Source organism: Equus przewalskii, chromosome 2 (assembly GCF_037783145.1).
Source record: "Equus przewalskii isolate Varuska chromosome 2, EquPr2, whole genome shotgun sequence".
NCBI lineage: Eukaryota > Metazoa > Chordata > Mammalia > Perissodactyla > Equidae > Equus > Equus przewalskii.
The window spans coordinates 32,176,910-32,195,560 of record NC_091832.1 but is presented as its reverse complement, the minus strand read 5'-3'; positions in this window follow the sequence as shown (position 1 = coordinate 32,195,560).

The following is an 18,651-nucleotide window of genomic DNA, read 5'->3' as shown; positions in this document are numbered from 1 at the left end:
TGTGCTCCATTGAGCATACTTAATCTGCGTCTTGTCTCCTAACCGTAAACTCTCCCTCCTGATAGGCTTCAGGCTGCTGGAAAGCCTGACTCGGGCTGAAACCCAGACCGCAAGATTTAGCACCAAGGAGGAGAGCAGACACTGCCCTGGGCGCCAGATGTCTGCATTCCTTTCCCTGGCTGTGGGATCTGGGCCGGACGCTTAGCTCCTCTGACCCTCTGCTTCCTCATCAGTGACGTGGAGGAGATCGTTCCCACTCCGCCTCCTCCTGGGGTGAGGCTAGGACTACCTGAGATACCAGGTGCAGAAGTGCTGTGTCAACGGCCGCGTGCTGGACACGTACGTGTAAGGGACACGGTGGCCCAGGGTCCGACCACAGGCCTGGAAGGCGGAAGAGCTGATTCTCATTCTGGCTGTGTGACCTTGGACACATTACCTCCCCTCTCTGGGCCTCAGTATCCCCAACAGTAAGACAAGGTGAGGTCATAAACCTGCACACATGTTGTTTCAGCCTACATAATGTCCTTTAAAAAGTCAAACCTATTTTTTAAAGACTGGAGGCGTTCGTGTAAAAATGGATTTCTAGGTTCTCCTGAAAAATCAGAAAGTGTAGCAGCCCAGGGCGCACACGTCCCCATGGCAGATGCTGAGCGGCGGCCGTCCCCAGTAGGGAGGAGCCTGTGCTCTCCCATCCCCCCGACTCCTTGGCTGTACCAGGCTCCTGCCCCTCCAGCCGTGCTCATGAATGTCGCTTGCCCAGCCCTGACAGCCATCTGAGTTTGCCAGCCTTGAAGGAGGTGGACTCTGGGGGCCACTCACCGTGCTAACATCCTAAGAATCTCTGCCCATGATGATTACGACGGTTACACTTCCGGGTAGCCCGCTGGGCTCGGCACAGTTCTGGGAGAGCAGAGGATGCTCTGAAGCATTGATTCCCACCCTTCCCCCGCTGCCCGGTGACCTCAGTCACCCCACACCCCGGGAGGCTTGAGATGCGCTCGGCAGGGCGTGCCCTGCTCAGCCCCATCCCCATGCGGCCTGTGTCCGTGTGGCCAGTGCAACAGAATCAGGACCTTGTTCAGCTGGGGTGGGTCTCAGAAAACCTCCAGTAACCGTGGAAGCTTCTTTCTGACCAGTTCCAAACTGGCAACTCTGCCCTCCGCCCACTCGCTCCCTCCAAACAGAGCCAGACTTCACCTGTGGGCAGGAATTCGTCCTCACCACGCAGAGGGGTGGCCAGCCTGGACTCGCCTCACACTGACTTGGGTTGAAACCCAAACTCCGTCACTTGACAGTTGTGACTGTAGCTGGATTAGTCAGGGTCCTCCGGAGAAACAGAACCAACAGGAGAGACATCGATGTGTGAGAGGAGAGTCAGCATAGGATTTGGCTCCCGTGATTCTGGAGGCTGAGAAGCCCCACAAAGTGCCCTCTGCAAGCTGGAGACGTAGGAAAGGAAAGCTAGTGATGGGACCAGCTGAGTCTGAGGCTGAGAATCACAGGGGAGCCAATGGTGTGAATGCGGGTCTGAGTCCAAAAGTCCCAAGGACCAGGGGCACTGACGTCCACGGGCAGGAGAAGATGGATGTCCCAGCTCAAGAAGAGAGAGCAAATTCTTCCCTCCTCCGACTTCCGATTCTCTTCAGGCCCTCAAAGGAATGGATGATGCCCACCCTCATTGGGGAGGGTGGTCTCTTCATTGAGTCTAAGGGTTCAAATGTCATCTCTTCCAGCAACACCTTCCCAGACACGCCCAGAATTAATGTTTTCTCAGCCATCAGGCAGCCCTTAGCCCAGGCAAGTTGACACAGAAAATTCATCATCACAGAGCTTAAAGTCCTTAACTTCTCTGATCCTCAGGCTCCTCAAGTGTGAAACGGGAACCCCACCAGGCCCTGCTCCCCCCCGGGAGGGAGTGCTGCTCACAGGGTGCAGCAGGCCTGTCTGTAAGGCGTTTAACCAGCCAGGTAGTGAATGCCAGGGAGCAGTAGCTGTTGGTGTCGTCATCTCAGCCACAGAAGGACGTCAAGGCTTGGCATTTCCAAACCAGAAGGGGCTATTTCCCCAACTCCGTCATGAAGCCGTGAACAAATTGGTGGATGTGCCTGGAGCTGAATTGGAACCAGGTGGGAGGAGGCCAGTACCATGCAGCCTCTCACCCCTACGTAGAAGCTACCTCTTCATTTGTGCCCTCCCAGCACCCACTTTTTCTTCTGGTTATAGCACCCCAAGCTCCCATGGGGAAACGGCCTCTCCTCCACACTCATCTATCCAATTTGTTGAGGTTGATGCTGTCACCGCAGAACCAGGCCTGGCCGATCAGGGCCCTGACTCCTCCACCCACAGTGATCGGTTCAGGGGTGAGCGTGTGACCCAGGGTAGGCCAATAAGAGGCCTCTCCAGGATTTTTAATCTTGGGAGAGATGCCTCTTCTTTCAGCTGGAGCAGCTAAGCTGGCGGGTCACAAGGTTGCGCTGCTGGTGGGCAACTTTACAAGCAGAGAGAGAAAAAAAATAAACCTGCGCGTGAATCCAACACAGAGGAAAGCAGAGCCAAAAGTGTAGGAAGAGTTCCTGATGACACATCTGAGCACCTGGATCCAGCCATAACTGAAGCTGTACAACTCCTTGCCTTTGGACATTTCAGATATGCCTGTCAGTACATTCCTTTTTCTGCTTAAGCCAATTTGAGTTGTGTTCCTGCCACTTGTAATGAAAGAGTCCTGTCTAACACAGTCCAGAAATAAAGTCTACTACAAGCAGAAAGATCGAGTGATTAAACAAAGAAATTAATAAGTAAGTACATGAATTCATTACCGGAGGAGTGAGAAAATAAGTGAGTGAGTGAATGACTGAATTAGGGACTGAGTGAGTGAATGAATGAATGCTTGAGTGAATGAAGCATTCTGGGAAACAATCCACTCTTGTTCTCTGAGCCTCAGATGCCAACAATCCTGCTCCTGAAAGGCCTCCTCGATTGCTCCAGGTCTTGAGAGGACCCAGGCTGGGGCACTTGGCTGGAGGATTTTGCAGTCTGTCTCAGAGGGGTCCAAACATCTTCGGTAGGCAAGGCACTTAACTTGTGCATGAGCGCCAGCTTCCTCATGGGAAATGGGTTCAAGGGGTCTTATCTTCTTGGGGTGTCACAACGGCGAAATGAGATAACGCACGTAGGCACTTAGCCAGAGAGGCCTGGCAAAGTCATTTGGCAAACGACAGCAACGATGATCGTTACGATTATTATGCTTTGGGGCCCAGCTCACATCCACCTCCCTGAGGTCTCCCCTGGCCCTGAGTCCCCCTCTGCCCCCTTCCTTCGGAGCAGAATCCAAGTTGGCAAGCTTGCCACATGCACTTAGGCACTGTCTCCTCCAGGGGTCTTGCTCAAACTTTGGGATATCAGAGTCCCTAATGGAGTGTGTTACAAAGGCAGGTTCCCAGGCCCTCCTTCTGAGGACCTTCGCTGGAGGTCTATGGAGGGGCCCAGGAATCTGCATTTTGACCAAGTCCCCTCACCCTGAGATGATTCTGAAGCAAGTGGTCCACAGACCACACTTGTAGAAACACTTACCTATGCCCGACCCCACTTTACAGATGGGGAAACTGAGCTTCAGAGCGGGGGACAGAGATTGGCCACAGTCACGTAGTGGTTCACTGGCAGAGCCACGCTGGAACCGGAACCTGTGCCTTGTGCACCTGGGCTCGTTCCACCTGCTGCACGGGGCTCCCTGTCTGTGGGCGGAAGCTTCTCTGGCCTTGACCACGTCTTTGCCACCATCGGGTTCTCCCGTCACTGGCCTGCCTCCCGCCTCCAGCGAGCATGTCTGCTCAGGGCCCTGGGCTGATCTGACACTCAACAAATACCCGCCAGGGGATGGCACAGCTGAGGCAGGACCAAAACACTTAGCCATTTCTTCAGCAAGACGGTTTCTTCAGCAAAGGAGACAGGTGACCTGGCCGGGGGAGTGACGGAACCTCCAAAATCGTATGAGGAATGAGCCACCACCCCTTGAGGGATCCCAAAATGTAGATGTTTTTTCTTGTTGTTTTTTCTCTCTTGAGGAGAGAGTCGTGATGTGGATGGAGCTGCCACAAACCTACCAGACGGTAAACGCCAGGGGCAGGGCCTGCATCTGCTTTGCTTGCCTGTGCTTTATGCTCTCCCTGCCCGGTATTCTGTAGGCGCTCAATAATTGTTGGTGAGGTGAGGGAACTGTGGACTCTGCTTCTCATTCTAAGAAGTTCATTTCGTATACTATAAATGGTCCAATAGTGAAAAAAAAAAAAAAGTTACTGCCATTCCTGTCCCCCTGCCCTCTCTCCATTGGCCCTTCCAGCTATGAGGCCCAAGAGATGGTCCTGATCCTCATTCTCAGGTCATCTTCTCCAGCATCACGGATCCGTGGGATGCAGGGCGGGGTGGGGAGAAGGTTTCTGCCGAAGTCGCCTCTGCACAGCCGGGCGTGCCGTCCTCCCCGGCTGTCTACCCTTCCTCCGTCAGCTCTTCGGCGCCTCGGCCCCTGGCTCAGCCAGGACTGGATTTGATTGATTCTTTATGGCCTGTGGATTTGATGCCCGCGTTGAGCACATGTGGAAGACGAGCCAGGGAGGAGGTGGGGGGAGAGGAGAGGCAGAGGGGAGCTGTGCGGGCCGGACCCCAACCCTTGCAAGACTCAGGGCTTCCCTGGGCCTGGCCCAGGGCAGGACGCCCCTTCCCGCCACACCCGCATGCCGATGACTCCAGTTTCTAGAATTGTCCTGAGCCTCATTTCCCAGCAATGTCCGATGGAAGGGGAATGTTCAAGGCCAGGCCCTTCAGATGGACAAGCCTAGGCCAAACGTCCTCCCGAAAAAATGCGATGTGAGCATTGTTCATCTGTTATTGATTGGGAGGCTGCGAGTCTTGCTTCCAAAATCTCTAATAAAACTGGCTTGGAGGAGAATTTCCTGAATCCCCGGGTAAGTGGATAAAGATGTTCCGGGAGTCGGGGTGGTGCTGGTGGGGACGCTCATACACCGTGCCCAGTTGGTTTTCCTCTTTGTTTCTTAACAAAGAACAGAAAAGAGTCCAATCTCTCTGCCTCCAGAGATGGCTCCCTTCTCTCTTTGAGTTAATTTCCGGTTTGGAAGCTGGGGGTTTGGGGTGGGGGGTGCTGCTCAGCCTGAGGGCCCCTGGGAATCTGCCCTCTTCTCTTTTGGGTTGGGGGCTGGGGTTAGGTCGTTCCTCTGGGCATCCTAAGGAAGGGCTCCCGGACTTGCAGGCGGTGTCAGCAGAGTGGGCGGTCTCCAGGGAACGTGGCAGGGCATTTGGGGAGCTGGTTCAGTTGCTGGAGCAGCCCGGTTATGGACAGAGGGATCCAACTGAGCCCCCGCTCTCAGGGGCTCTCCCAGTTACCAGCTGTGTGACCTTGGGCAATGGGCTTTGCCTTTGGGGGCCTCAGTTTTCCTATCTGTGAAACGGGTGTCATCTCAGCCCCCCGTCTCATGGGGTTGCTCCCAGGAGTCTAAAAGCACATGTATTTACACACATGCACTTTGCACGGTGCCTGGCACACGGCAAGCACTCAATAAACATGGGTTGTTATTGCTATTATTCCCTGACATCAGCAGCTGGGACTCTACTGACCTCATGGTGAGTCCCAGAGACGCCAAAGATGGGATCACCCCTTCCTCAAGCTTCTCCTTCACTTCCTCCACCCCCCACCATGCGCTGTTGGGCCGTGCGATGGAAGGATGAGGACTGGAGATCTGAGTCAGCGTGTTCGTCATCTGGGTGGGGGGAGTGGGGGGTGGGCCAGGAGCTGAGCCTCAGGCGAGCCAGGGTGTGGCTGGGGAGGTCAGCCTTGGCCTCGAGTCTCCGTTAAGTGATGCAAAGATGCCGGAGCCGCCTCCCACCCCAGCGTCGCTGACGTGGTCTCCCTTAGCCCTCATAACTGGTGTGGAAGGAGCACACTGTGTCCTCTTTGCCCCCCAGCACCTGTGTGGCCGTTGGCCCCGAAGGCCTCATCTCCCAAACGCGGAGGTTCATTTTTGCCTCGTGCATCTCAAAGGGTTGTTATACGGCTCCAATCAGGACGCGGCTCCGGGAACTGCCCCGAGATCTGAAAGGCCTGGACCAATCTCAGTCTAATCCAGAACTACGCCGACAGGGGGCGGATGCAAACCAGCGCAGCAAAGCCTCAGAGAACTGAACCAGGGCCGAACCGCCGCCCACGGAGGCCACGCAGAACTTAGAGGCGGAACCCAGCCGGGTTGTTTGGCTGCTCAAAGAAAAACCTCGACGTTTTCCAAAGACAATAACGATCCAGAATCTATACAATGTAACATTCACAATGTCCAGAGTGCAATGCAAAATTATCAACATACAAAAAGCCGTGAAAATTTGAAGACCCTTAACCTGATAAAGGGCATCTCTGAAAAATCTAGAGCTAACAGCACACTTAACGGTCAAAGACTGAATGCTTTCTCCTACGAGCTGTAGCTCACGTCTTGCATTTTCATATTTAAAACTGAAATAAAAATGGATCATATACCTAAATATAAAGCATAAAAATATAAAAGTTCTGGAAGAAAACATAGGAGGAAATTTTTGTGATCTTGGGGTAGGCAAAGATTTCTTGGATTCAGCACCAAAAACACTATCCATAAAAGAAGAAATGGATAAATTGGACTATAGTAGCTTCCCCTTGTCCTCGTAAGATATGTTCCAAGACCCCCAGTGGATGTCTGAAACCACGGATAGCACCAAACCCTGTATGTGCTATGTTTTTTCCTATGATACCTATTTGAGAAGCGACGACAAAACTAGCACAAATTTCTTTTTCCTTTTTCACAATTTCACGGATAAAAGATTCATTCTTACCGTAAATCTTAGCATCCTCAGATATGAATTTTTTCTTTCCCCATTAAGTCAAGAACTTTCACCTTTTCACGTAAAGGAAGCACTTTAGGGCCTCTCTGTGGCATATCCAAACTGCCAGCATCACTATTCTAGCACTTTGGGGCCATTATTAAGTCAAATGAGAGTGACTTGAACACAAACACTGCGATACCTCAACAGTCGATCTGATAACGGAGACAGCTACTAAGTGACTAACAGGCAGGTAGTGCAGACAGCGTGGACACGCTGGACAGAGGGATGTTCGTGTCCCAGGCAGGATGGAGTGAGGTGGTGCGAGATTTCATCATGCTACTCACAACGGCATGCAATTTAAAACTTATGAATTATTTCTGGAATTTCCCATCTAATATTTTTAGACCACTCCTGACCAGAAGAACTAAAACCATGGAAAGCAAAACTATTGTACATCAAAATTAAGAACTTACGATCTTTGAAAGACTCTGTTAAGAAAATGAAAAGATAAAGCACAGACCGAGAGAAGCCCTTTACAAATCACATCTCTGTTAAGAGACTTGCATCTGGAATATATAAAGAACTCTCCAAAATAATAAGAAAACAAACAGCCCAACTGAAAAATGTGGGCAAAAGATTTGAACAGACACTTCACCAAAGAAGATATATGGATGGCAAATAAGCACAAGAAAAATGTTCAAGATAATTAATCACCTGAGAAGAGGGACTCAAAACCACGAGATACCATTCACACCTATTAGAATGGCTAACATTGGAAAGACTGACCATACCGACTGTTGGTGAAGTTGAAACGCTCATACACTTCTGGTAGGAATGAAAAATAGTATAACCACTTTGGAAAAGAGTTTGGCAGTTCTCAGTTAGTTAAACATACATCTCCCATATGGCCCAGGCTTCTCATTCCTGCGTGCTTACCCAAGAGAAAAGGAAATGGGTATATTCACAAAAACTTGTAAGCAAATGTCCACAGCAGCTTTATTTGGAACAGCTACAAACTGGGACCAACCCAAATGTTCATCAACAGATGGAGGGATAAACAAATCATGGCATATCCATCCAAGGGAATACCACTCAGCAATTAAAGGGAATAAACTATCGATATATGTGACAACATGGACGCATCAAAATAATTAAGCTGAATGAAAGAACCTGGGCAAAAAAGAACACGTGACGTGACTCTATATAAAACCCTGGGAAACGCCAACAATTTATAGCAACAGATGCAGAGCAGAGGTTTGGGGATTGAGAGGAGCGTTTCTTATCCTGACTGTAGTGATGGTTTCACGATCGTATATATGTGTCAAAACTGTACTCTTGGAATATATGCAGATTATTGAGCTTCAAATATTTCACTAAAATTGGGGACTAAAGGAATAGCTTTCTCGCTGGACTGATGTTAACTGCCCATTCATACTGCCCCGAGTCACCCCTGCACCACCCAGGCCTCTTGCCTGGGGAGGCACGTCTTCAATTACTGGAAAGTGTCCACGTCATATGACCTGCCGCGTCTTACAGCCCAGCCAGTTCAGGAAGCAGACACACAGCACTAACTATAACGCTACTGGGAACTTAGTTTGAACTAGAGGAGAAGTGAAACCCAGGAGTTACGTGAGGCCTAAGGAGGGACCAATTCTCCCCCAGAGGGCTTGTGTGTTATCACTCGATTAGGGGATGGAATCCCAGTGTGATGGCTAATGTTATGCACCAGCTTGACTGCGTCCAAGGATGCCCAGGTATCTCTGAGTGCGTCTGTGAGGGTGTTTCCAGAAGAGATCGGCATTTGAACTGATGGACTAACTAAGGCAGGTGGCTGTCCCCCAGTGTGGGTGGGCGTCACCCAATCCACTGAGGGCCTGAATAGAACAAAAAGGCCGTGAAAGTTGAATTTTCTCTCTCTCTCCCTGACTGCTGAGCTGTGACATTGGTCTTCTGCCCTTGGGCTGGGGCTTGACCATCAACACTCTTGGTTCTCAGGCCTTCAGATCAGGCTAGAATTATACCACCAACTTGCTTGGGTCTCCATCGTACAGAGGGCAGATCGTGGGACTTCTCAGCCTCCATAATCGTGTGGGCCACTTCCTTATAATAAATCTCATTCTAGATATATATGTATACTGATATCAATATAGATACAGATGTATCTCCCATTGTTCTCTTTCTCTGGCGATCCCTGACTGATAGACCCAGGAAGCAGAAGTGAAGAACAAGAGGAGCGAAGCTGGGAGGAGAAGAGCAGGGGAAGACGTGTGATCAAGTCAGCTACAGGCAAGAGTCGCTGATTGCTGGGTGTGAACAATGCCCTGGAAACCATATAAACCGTTTCTTGGAACAGCCCTTGGGGTTGAGTGATGGAGAGAAAAGGAGAAAATTCACCCAGTGGCTCTCATTTCCCAGTGATGAAAGATTTGCACTATTGGGTTGCACGGACCTGTGCAAAGCTCACAGGTGTCCCAAGGCAGGGTCGAGGGAAGCCCCGGGATGGGCAGTCGGCCCATGAAAAGCTGGAGGAGACACCACCTTAGGACTGTGAGGACAAGAGCCTCTGAAGTGCTGTGTAAGAGGCATCTGATGAAAGCTCTGGGGTTGCAGGGAAAGCACCACAAGGGGCAGAAGATGTCCAGGAGCCAGGCCTGGAAGAAGGAGTAAATAGAAGAGGGTGTGCGGCCCTGAGCAGGGGAGGCAGTCCTGTCTGAGGGAACAGCGAGGGCAAAGAGGCTGAGGCCACACCACATGTGGTGGGATCAGGACACCTGTTCAGTTGCCCTGCTTCCATGGCGGCGAGCTCTGGCTTCTGTTACCACTTCCAGTGGCATCTGTGCTTTGACCGGCCCAGAATCCAATCCCACCCCTCCACAGTCAGGGCACATAGTTGACCCCTGGAGTGGGCACTTGACCTTTGCCTGGGCAATGAGAGTGGCATATCCTCCTGGCCACAGCGATTGGCTCAGGGGTTGGCACATGACTCCTGCTGGGCCAATCAGAGCCAGCGAGCGTCAGTGGCCGGATTTTTGCAAGAACAGTTAGGAAGCCATCCCTCTCTTTATTGGGATTGCTAAACTGGTGAGATATGAGCCTGGAGCTGTCGGGCCATCACTGTCACACCTGGGGAGAGGCTTCCTGAGAAGGACTCTGACACAGGAAAGAGGAGGCAAGAGAAGGAACAAGTTCTTGACATCATTTGAGCGCCTGGATCCAAGCATGCCTGTAATCCAAATGTGTCCTTTGAGGTTTTGGTTACTTGAGCCAATAAATTCCATTTTCTATTTAAGGGAGTCTGAGTTGGGTTTCTGTCACCTGTGACCAAGAGTCCTAAGGCTGCATCATACCCTCAGGACCTCGTAAGGCTCTGATGCAAAGTAAGATTCAGAGACTGGAATTCCTCAGAACGCCTAGAACACCCTTTCTTCTCTCAACACTGACGCCCTGGGCAAGCACTTCCGTTCCCGCAGCACATGGCTCTGCGGTCAGCGTGTGTGCTCTGGGACCAAACACGTGGGTTCAATCCAAGTTCGGCCAGGGACTGGATGTGCAGCCATAGAGTTCCTTACTCTCTCTATGCCTCAGTTTCCCCCTCTGAGAAATGGGGTAATAAGACTTTCTTATAGGTCGCTGTGGCCTTTAAGTGAGTTATTTTATGCAAACTGCTTACTCTAGAGCGCAACACATAGTTAGCGCTCAGTACATGGGAGCTAATGTTAGTACCGTACTGATAACTCTGGAATCCAGACCTCAAGTTCATACCGTCCTCAGAGCTCTCAGAGCTCCGGGCCAAAAGACAGCTCCGCTCGACAGGACCTAGACTGCGCTGGCCTTCACCCCACCCCCAATCCTCACGCCCACTCAGCATCCCGGCCAAGGCTCGGTTAAAGGCCCCACATCCTCTCAGTCGTTCATGCCAGGAACCTGGAAATCTTCCTGGCATCCCCCGCCCTGTGTCACATCCAGGCGTCACCGAGTCCTGTCGATTCTGCCTCCTCGGCATTATCCCCAGTGTTTGCCACTCAAAGTGCGGTCCGTGGACCAGCAACATCAACCTCAGACTCTCCACCCTAGCCCAGACCTGTGGACTAAAATCTGCATGCTAACAACATCCCCAGATGATTCATATGAAGATTAAAGTTTGAGAAGCTTCTCAAACTTCTAATGTTCTCAACCTTGGCTGCACATGGACGTCATCTGAGGGTCTTTAAAAATATGATGCCTGGGTTCCACCTTCAGAGCTTCTGATTGAATTGGTCCAGGGTGTGGCCTGAGCATCAGGACAGTACAGTTCTAATGTCCAGCGGAGTGGAGACCCACTGCTCTCATCCCTGTCCCTCTCAGCCTGTCCACGGCCCCCACCCTGCTTCAGGCCTCCCACAAGGACAATGATGACAGTCCTCAGCCTCCAGAGCAGCCCCCTCGGTCTTCCCCACACTTCAGCCAGAGCGGTCTTCCACAGCAGGAAAAAAATTGCACTCTCTATAATAGAGATGTACCAAACACATATAGAAATAAAACTTATTTTCTCTAACTGACCCCAGCTTCTTCATACGTCTCCTCATCCTGCTGACAAGGAAAACAAACAAACTAACAAATAAATCTCATTTTCCCAATTAAAGGTGATGCCATCTCTTTTGGGTTTTCTTGGTCTGTTTTGGGAATGTGCTCTGTCTTTTGAGGGTTCCTTGCCCTCCCACCCCATCTTTCCTTCCTGGGATGCTGTGTGCCTCCAAGGGCACGTACAGGTCCTCAGGTGGCAGGGGAGCTGCTGCTGGTCACGTGTGTCCTCTCGGCTGCCTCTTTGGCCTCAGGTGTCCTCACCCACCTATCTCTGAGCTTCAGCCTCTGTCTTCGCTGAATCTGCTGGTGCTGTCCTTGGCTCCCCTGGCCTGCAGGTGTGCGCCCACCTCCCCCGCTGCTGGTGGTAGACCTGGCCATCACCTCTCTGTGGCCTCGTTGTCCTGATTCTCTCAGCTCCTCTGAACCCCCTTACCCCATTTTGGGAGGCACCTGGGGACTCTGGGACTTGTGTATATCACCCACAGGCGGGGGGGAACCAGAGGGCTCTCTCAGGCTTCCCGGTCTGGACAAGTCCCTCGGTGTGTCCGCCTCAATGAGGCGGGCCGGCAGTGGACAGGGCAGCAGCTCAAGGCTCTCAATTCCCCCTCACTCCCCTGGGGTGCCCAGGAGAAGGTCTGTCTTCTCCCGTCCCCCCAACAAACCTGACCAGGTTTCTACCCCAGGCTGGTCCCTCCTCCGCTCCTCCTGCAGGAAAGATCCCTGGCTCCACTCTCTCCAGGGCGAGGGCTTCTCCTGCATCCCACAGGGTTCCTCTGTCTAAGCTCTCGGTAAGGCTCTCTGGTCCAAGTTGATCAGGCCTGGCTTGTGCATACAAAGGGAGCTGTGGACATTTTGGAAAAACCTTTTTCTTCCTCCACAAAGCTGCCTTTCAGACTATTACCTCACTGCGAGCTTAAGAAAGCCAGGCTGGCAGGGTTGTCCTATTATTATTATTATCATTATTATTTTGCAGAGGAAGATTGGCCCTGAGCTAACATCCGTTGCCATTCTTCCTCTTTTTGTACATGAGCTGCTGCCACAGCACAGCCACTGACAGACGAGCGCTGTAGGTCCACACCCAGGAACCAAAGCCGGCCACTGAAGCAGAACGCACCGAACTTAACTCCTAGCCCCCGGGGCCGGGCCTTGTTGTTCTAAAGATACGTGCTGTCTCTTTCCCTGGGCTTCCTCCGTGTAGAAAGGCTGCAGCAACGTTCTTCAGGGCGGGAGGAGGGGAGAATCAAAAGCAGCCTTCTCGGACCCGCATGTCCGTCACGTGGCGAAGGGGCAGCCACCTGGCAGAGCTGGGCGTCGGATACCCCCCAACCCGAGGTAGAGAGGAGCCAGCCCCAACGCACAACGTGGGCGACGCTCCCAAGCACGGTGCTCAGTGAAAGCAGCCAGACTCAGAAGGCCACATACTGAGTGATTCCATTTATAAGAAAGTCTAGACGAGGCAAATCTACAGATTTAGACTCAGATCAGTGCTTGCCTGGGGCTGGGAGGGGCAGAGGGGAGGGGACTGACTGCAAAGGGGCGGGAGGGAACTCCAGGGGCGACGGAAAGCTTCCACGTCTTGAGTGTGGTGGCGATTACACAACTGTATGCCCTTGTCAAAAATGATCCAACTGTATGCTTAAAGTTGGTGAACTTTACTATCTGTAAATTATACTTCAATATAGTTAACTTTAAAAAAAGAACTTTAAAAACACCTGTTTCATATTTTAAAACTTCAACCTCATTTCGTACCTGAAATTGACATCCCTTCATATGGTGGTCCGTTTCTGACTCCAGCCACCCGGTCTCTGGTTTAAACTCTGCGCTGCTCTCTCCCTTCCTTCACCCGCCGACTCGTTTGTTCTTGGACACTCGGCTTAAACCTCACCTCCCAAGACAGACCCTTCCTGACCCCAAGGCTGGGTCAGGTCTTCCTTTGCGGTGATCCCACAGGAGCCTCCACCTCTCCTTTGTGCACTTGTGATTGTTTAATTATTGGTATACTTTCCATTTTTCCCACGAGACTGTAAATTTGGTGTCCCCGGGTCCCAGCAGAGTGTCTAGCACACAGGAGAGCCTCAATGACTGTTTGCCGAGTGACTATTTAGGCTCCCAGTGTCTGTCTGTTGAGTGAACAGACAAAGAAACCATGAGTAGTGTGGTGGGGCCGGGGTGTTGTTTGCATGGAAGGAAAGGTCTAGAACAGACCCTGAGCAGAGATCTAGGGAAAGCCACGCCAACAAGGCTGGACCCTGAAGGGTAGAAGGAATTTAGAAGAGAGAAGGGGATGTGAAAAGATGTCCTGAGCTGCAGGCCCAGCCCAACCAAAGGCTTGGAGTCAACACATCATCGGTGCGGGGGGGGCGTCGAGGAGAGACTGGCCGTCTCACCCCAGGCTGACACCAGTCAGGAGTACTGAGCACACGCCAATCGCATGCCCAGCACTATGGGGAAGTTGGGAGTAGCACAGTCTGCTCCCACTTGTCTCCACGCCACGTCTCACTGCCCCTCACATCGGTCTCTGCCTTGTAAAGATTGATTCTGTATTGACAGTTTCTGTCTGCACCCAGACGGGCAGAAAAAATAGCCCTGCTGGAGGGACCTGACAGCACGTGGATTTACGACCCCGGCTCTGAGAACCCAGGCTGCCAAAACGCCCCGGCCCTGCTGTGGCTTCCAGCATCCGAGACACACACAGCTCCCGGTCGGGAAAGCCAGCAAGGGTCCAGGAGGACGCGATCAGTGCCGTAAACCAACATTTACTGATGTCTACACCGTGCCAGCCTCTGAGGAGACGGAGAACAGTGAAGCATCATTGCCGCCACGTGTGGCCCCATGTGTAGCCAATAAACATCACCAAATACCTTCCATGTGTACTCAATAATGTTGCTGCGTTTTAGCTATTTAACAAACACTTACATAGTGCTTACCATGTGCCAGGAAATGTTCTAAGTACTTTACCAAGATTAATGCAGTTAATCCTCGTAACAACCATTATTACCCTCATTCTACCAGTGAGGACATGGAGGCAGAGAAAGCTGCAGACACTTGCTGAGGGCCACACAGCTGGAAAGTGGCAGAGCCAGAAGATAAGCTCAGACCGTGCGCCCCGGAGTCCATGCTTCCCTCCTGCTGCTGTGCTGTCTTATTTTCGTGGCTGTGGATCTTCACTCATTCAACAAACATTTAGTGAGCTCCTACTATGCATCAGGCACTGAGAGCGATGCTAGGGATGCAGAGAGTAACGTCTTCCACAAACATTTCAGGAGGACCTACTATGTGTCTCGAGGACAGGACCACATCTTGCTCCTCTCCGCACCAAGCATAGGCTGCAGCACACAGTGGGGGCTTAATCACTTTTGTTGAGTGACTGATAGTGCCAGGTATTGGAAAGAGGACTGAACTTGGAGCCTGAGCACTTGAATCCCTCCCCCTGAGAAGGAAAATGTTTTGACAGGCTCCTCCGTATTCAGGTATGTTATATATCCCACGGGGCCTATATGGAAAGGGCGGAACTGAGATAAGGCAATAAGAGCCTCCAGAAGAATGAAGTATGAATAGTGGAATTTCAGGCATCCACAAAGGAGATAATTTGGTGGGTGGGTGGCCCCACTCACACCCTGTCGTTGATCGCCTCCTCCGAGGGCCTTGGCACGGGTCGCACATCGTCTGCTGGGAGGTGCCAGCACTCCACTTGGGGCTGAGTCACTGGCTGCTCACCCTGGAGCTGGACGGGGAGGCGAGAGAGCCAGTCCACCCTGCAGACAGATACGTCCTCGGGGACAAGGCAGGGTCTGTGGAAGAAGAGCGAGGGCCCGGCCCTCCACACCATCCGGGGAGGCTGCCAGCAGCCCCGGTCTTGCGCCTGGGCTGGGCCTGGTGCGTCTTCTCTGCGCTGACCAGAGCCCAGCGAGGGGCTCATGGAGGAGCCCGGACAGGGGCTGGAATCTCCATCACCGAAGGCGCTCCCAGAGTCCACCTCCACAGCTTTGACCCGGGCCCCGAGGCCCGATGGCAGCTGGCTGGGGAAGGATCTCTGCAGATTCACTTGTCTCAGCCCAGGGGTCGGGTAGAGCCTGCTGGATGGGCCTCCTGACCTCATGAAAATGACGCCCACCATGGAGTGCGCCGTGCAGGTACCCCTGACTCATGGCACCCCGTCTACTTACCCCTCGCCCAGTTCCCTGAAGTGGGACCGTTCCTTCCGCCTTTTACAAAGGAGTAAATGAGGCGCAGAGAAGGAAAGCCAGTTGCCCAGGGTAGCACCACAGGAGCCATGGCCGGCTGTGAACCTGCTGCTTCTGAGTCTGGAGCCCAAGCTCAGAACCACAGTACCACGCTACCACCCGCCGGGGACAGAGCCCAGCCCTCACCTCCTGGCTGCCCATCCGTGCCCTTGGTCTGGATCCTGGCATCAGTGGTGGCCGTCCACACGGACCCATCATTTGGCCATCTCATCTGACACTAAAAACCTGCTAAAAGCCCTCCTTGGATTAGAACCTTTAAGCAGAGCCTGTAAGAGAAGTCCGCTAACCCCCAACCCCAACACAAACGCACATGCACACACACATGCGCGTAGGTCGCCCCGCGCTCCCAGGGGTCTGTCCAGGCTGCCCCACGCCAGTTGCTCTCCCCCTTCCCTGCCCCTCCTCCTGGCTCCCCGGGAGCTCCCAGCAAGCTGGCTTTGATACAGTCAAATATTCTCCAACCTGCTGACGTGGGACAGGTGGTGCTTGTGGCATGAAATTCCGCCGTAAGCAGTTATGATATTTAGAGACAGAAACTGCCTGTTCTTGAAATGTCAGGCACATTGCTGTTCCCCATGCACCCGGTGATAGCGTCAGAAACAAGCTCAGGGACAGCTTCTGTTCCGCCGCAGCCAAGCCGATCCCAGACGGTGACAAGGAGGGAGGCCCTGAGAGGCCACTGCGAGCAGCTCCCCCATTAACAGATGAGGAAACAGGCCCAGCGAGGGTCAGGGACTCGCCCCAAGTTAGACAGCGGCATCTACCTGGGGCTAGAAGCCAGCTCCATCTGACCCCATGCTGGGGGCCACTTCCTCAAGTCGAGTCTCCAAGAGCGCTGAGAGACCTTCAGCAACCTCCAGCGCAGATGCCACTGCTAGGACCCCCGCCTATGCCCCCCGCGCCCGACAGCTGCTCCTCCTCCTGCCCGTTGCTGTTCCTGTCCCTGGATGCCTGCCCCACCCAACCCCCTCCTTCCGGCCCTGTAACCAAAACAAACATTTTCCCATCCTTCATTTCATCACCAAACAATAAGAACAGACTTTTTTTTTTCCTTAACGGAAGCGTTAATTTATTCTCTATCATGCGGGTCAGCTCGGCTGAGACCATACAGCCAAGCTGAGCGTGGAAGGCCGGGTGGGCAGCAGCTTCCGTGAGAGCGGGGGGACCGAGGTGTCTTAGCTTTCATCAAGAGCGCTGTGCTCTGTCCGGCCAGGGAGGCAGGAGACAAGCCGCTCAAACCACTTCCCTGGCTGGGCCGCAGCCACCGGGCCCCTGTCCTGACAGTCCTCTGGCTGGAGGGAAGTGGAACTTCTCCATGGGGTTGGGGTGGGCGGCCCATCCCAAGGCACCAAATTAAGAGTGATAAAAGGCCCAAGTCTGGAAAAAAAAAACCTAGAGCACGCCTGGCTCTGCCGGCTGATCAGCATCCAGCGGTCCAGGGACGGGCTGGCTGTCTTGGGATTCATCACACGTGGGCCTGTCACGGAAACGCAGATCCCAGCAGAGAAGGCCCATAGCTCCCTCTCCACTCCAGTTATCAGTCATTCTCAACTCTTCCTCTCACCCCTCCCCGGCGTGCGAGCCCTCAGCAACCCCGTCCGCTCTACCTTCCAAATATACCTGGGACCTGACCACTTCTCATCATCTGTGCCACTACCTCCCTGGTCCGAGCCACTATCATCTCTCACCTCCATTGTCCCACAGCCCCTCCCCGGGCTCCCCACTGGCACTCTTGCCTCCCTGTGGTCCGTTGTCCATGTCGCAGCCAGGCAGATCCTCGAAAATGGAGTCAGATCTCTTTCCTGCCCTGCTTAAACACTCCAATGGAACCCTCCCCCAGTCCTCACCGTGGCCTACAGGCCCTACGGGATTTGGCCACCGCCTGTCACTCTAACCTCACCTCCTGGGGCTCTCCCCCTCACTCATTTCACACCAGCCTCTTTGCTGCTCCTCACATGTGCCTGACACACTTCTGCCTCAGGGCCTTTGCACTTGCTCTTCCCTCAGATATTCCCACTCTCTCAATTCAGAACACTTTAAAATATCTCCTCGTCAGAGACTATCCCACCTGAAATAGCACTCCTCACCCTGCCACCCTCTGCCCCTGTCCCTGCCGTATTTTTCTTTCCTGCACTAATTGCTTCCTGTATTTTGTATAATCTGTTTATATGCCTGTGTCCCCTCTAGAATATACGTTCTACAAGGACGGAGGCTCTGTCTTGTTTCATCTCTGTGTCCCCAGTACAGTGCCTGGCGCGCAGCCGGGGCTCAGCAAATATTTGTGGAAGGAACGAATATTCTGTTTTGCACAGCTCTGCTTGTACACATAGCAACGCTTCCCTCCTAACGATGTTTGTGTTGAGGGGAGGTATCGTGAACCCCAAAGGCGATTCCCAAAGCGGGGTCTAACTGTCTGGAACAGTGGCAGCTTTGTCGGCATGAGTCGGGGATGGTGAGTAACAGCGTCCTCGCTTCGACTCTGCCCTCCACTCCCGCGACGGGCTTCAGTCACAGACCGTGGTTTACCAGGCTTTGCCCAAATGAGGGGTGTGACATCTTGGACAGGTGATGTCATGGACTGCATGCCTGTGTCCCCCCCAAATTCATGTGTTGAAACCCCACCCCCCAGGGAGATGGGATCGGGAGGTGGGACCCTTGGGAGGTAGTTAGGTTTAGATGAAGTCACGAGGGTGGAGCCCCACGAGCGGATTCGTGCCTTTATAGGAAGAGAAGAGGTTAGACCTCTCTGCCAGGTGAGGATACAAGAAGGCAGCCGTCCGCAAAAGGAAGAGGCCCCACCCGACACCCACTCTGTCGGCACCTTGATCTTGGGCTTCCAGCCTCCCCTATGGTGAGAAATAAACGTCTGTGGTTTGAGACACCCCGTCTACGGCAGCGCAAATCGACTAAGACGCTGAGGTGCTGCTGGGCAGCCCTGAGCCCGGAAAGCACCCTGGCCGTGGAAACCTGCATCTTTTCTCTGACGTGGCTC